We start from the raw sequence: 3,481 nt of genomic DNA, 5'->3' as shown, positions 1-3,481 counted from the left end.
AGAAAAAAAAAAAAAGAAGGAAAGTATAATAGGAAAATGAATTTTAGATTAAAAAGCAAAAAGAAATGTAATACACGATTGTTTACATCGAAAATATAATTACGTAAATTACAACGTAATGTAACGTGACGTGACGTGACGTGACGAGGATTTTTAAATTCGGACATTTGAATGAACGAAAGGAAAAAGAAAAAAACGGAAAAGAAAACGAGCTAGTATCTCTTTTTAAATAGGGTGGCGGGGGTGAGAGAAAGGGGGAGGGGAGAGTGGAAGAAATATTATCTTGATTAATAAAAAGTGAATTTTAGGATTTGAGAATAAGGGGTGTGGGTGTAGTGCGGGTCGGTAGAATAAAAATACAAATACAAATAATAATAATAATAATAATAAAAATAAAAGTAATGATAAATAATAATAATGATAATAATAATAATAAACAGAGAAAGTAAATATTCCAAATTGTTGAAACGTGCCGGAGAACAAACGAAATGAATGAAGAAACGAACGGACGAACGAACGAACGAATATAAATAGGAGGTAGAAAAAAGTAATGGAAGAAAAAGAAAAAGAAAAAGAAGGGGTGGGGGCAGGGATATATAAGAGGGAGAAATAAAACACTATACTAATTACAGGCTGTGAGACTAACTAGAAAAATACAGGCGTACCTGTAAAGAGAGAAGAAAAATGCGTAACCGACGGGCGAATCGTTGAGATTGAGACAAAATTAACTCCTGCCTTTTTCGGTGTCTTCAGAAAATAATAATAATAAATAATAATAATAATAATAATAAATAATAATAAATAATAATAAATAATAAATAATAATAATGAATAATAATAAATGATAATAATAATGATAATGATAACGATAATGATAATGATAATTTAAAAGAAAGAATGAAAAAAAATAAAAAGATAAAATAAAATAAAGGACAAGTTACCAAAATTAGCCGATGCACAAAAGCTTCGAGTTAGCCTTCAGTTTCCTCGGCGATTCGTTAGGGGTTGCGTGCAAAAGTGACAAAGAAAAGAAAAAAAAAAAGAAATGAAAAGAAAAAAAAGAAAATAAATAAAAAGAATATTAAACAAGAGAACTACTGCCAGTGTATAATAATAATAATTAATATAACAATTTTAATAATAATAGTAATAACAAATAATAATAATAATAATAATAATAATAATAGTAAATGATGATGATGATGATGATGATGATGATGGTGATGATGATATCTAATAATATTAATCTCAACGTTATGGAAAGAAGAGAGAGTGCGCTGGCGAATTTGTTTAATTCAATGATCGCACCGACATATCACAGAGAAAGATAAAGAAGGAGAGAAATTAACCCAACGACAAGAAAAAGAAAAAATGATCCTTCCAATGTTTGATAAATACATCATTCTTCGTCGGGTTTGTTCAAAATCGAAATTTTGATGATCGACGATGAGGTTTTTTTCGGGTAATAAATGAACATTTTTCAAAGATATTTCCACCTGTTGCCACATCATTCGAATGATGATTGTTATTAAGAGAAAATATAAATAGAGAACGGTTGATGATTTAGTAAAAATAAAGTTAAAAAAAGAAAGAAAGAAGAAGAGAAAGAAGGATAGAAAAAAAGAGAGAGAAAGAGAGAGAAAAAAGTTTCTTATGAAATAATTGAAATGAATTTATTATTGTTCTGAATATATTCGCTCGGCCGAAGTTTATCAACGAAATTGCACGCTCGTTTTTTTTCGTTTAACAATTAGAAAGAAAAGTGTTTAGAAGATAAAAAGGAGTGGTGGGAGGGAGGGATGAGAAAGATGGTGGAGGAGGAAGAGGAGTTACGTCAATAAGTATTTGTTTAGTTCGTGATCAACGGGTTTCTCTAATACGAGTATATGTAAAATCATCCATTAGCTTGCCGTTAGAAAAGAAACAACAAATGAAAGAAAAATAAGAGATTCTCTTTTCACTGCCCCGAAACTAATTTCTAATTTTATCATTTTCTGATTTATTAGAATTAAAAATGAAAAGTCATTAGCGATTATCATATATATTCGCATTTTTTATTTCTGTTTATTTTGTATTTCTTTTTATTTGCTTTTCCGTTTTTTCATTTTTATTTTCATTTTTGAATTTTTGATAGCTTGATCATTTCTCTCTTCGTGGCTTTTATCATATAATAATAATTATTATAGTAATATAATAATATAATAATAATAATAATAATAATAATAATAATAATAATAATAATAATAATAATAATATACTTAACGTGTCTTTGTGTGGAAGTAAACGTTAGCGAAAATTTTAATGGTGGTAATACAAATTTAAATATACGATGATCGAGTCCATAAGTTATTTATAGTCGTAACCTATACCTTATATTTGTCTAAATCAATAAAATAAAAAAAAGGAAGATAGAAAGAAAGGAATAAGGAGAAAGAATATAACGTATTCACTTATAACGACCATCAAGAAATTGATAACGAAGAAAAAAGAGAAAAAGAAAAAAAATAAAGAGAAAGAAAGAAGGAAAGGAAGAAAGAAAAGGACGAACGATACAAAATTGACGACAGGACAAGACAGATTTTTGTGTACATATGTATGTATGTATCTATGTGTGACGTGCGTATGTTTTTTTTTTGTATGCGTGTGTGAGATTGTAAACGATACAAAAATGATAAAGATACATGACGATAATGACGACGACGACGACGACGACGACGACGACGATGATAAAATAAAATAAATGTTGCAAATAAAAATTATTAAGAAATTGATGACGAAGATATGCGTGGTGCATGCATATGTGTGTATCTATATGAGTGTGTATGTATGCTCGCGCGTACGCGCGTTTTCAACGAAGCGAAAACGAGAGTCGTCTTTGACGTGTTAAAAAAAAGAAAAAGAAAAAAAAAAACTTTGCTATATGAAACTTGCTTTTTCGTGCTTCCAATCTAAATTCGTCCGTTTGATGATAATATAACACATTAGTCCGTAGAATCCCGATATACGTCCGTAAAAAAGAAAGTGTTGAAGATGATCTATAGCAAAAGGGAGATAAAAAAGAAAGAAAGAAGGAAAAAAGCAAAACGAAGGAAAAAAAAAAGATATAAATAAAATATAAACAAAATAAAAAAAAGAATGAAAGAGAGAAAGAAAATAAGAAAAAATGAAAAAAATTCGTCGTCGACTCTCTTGGACTCTTCGATGATTCGCGTCGTTTTCATTATTATAACGAGCGTTTTTGTTTACGGCCATACTATATATCGTTCGTTCGTTTATATTATATACATATGTATTTATATGTATGTATTTTTAATTAAATTAAATCAAAAAATAATCCGAAGAAAAACTTTCAGCGTAGTTTCCTGATTCGAGAAAAGAAACAAAGGAATAATAAAAAAGAAAAAAATAATAAAGAAATGAAATAAACAACAACAATAATATGATCGTAGACAAAATTGTGTCCGACGAACGAGGATAATAA

Source organism: Vespula pensylvanica, chromosome 16 (genome assembly GCF_014466175.1).
Source record: "Vespula pensylvanica isolate Volc-1 chromosome 16, ASM1446617v1, whole genome shotgun sequence".
Classification (NCBI taxonomy): Eukaryota; Metazoa; Arthropoda; class Insecta; order Hymenoptera; family Vespidae; genus Vespula; species Vespula pensylvanica.
Note: the sequence above shows the minus strand (reverse complement) of the source record.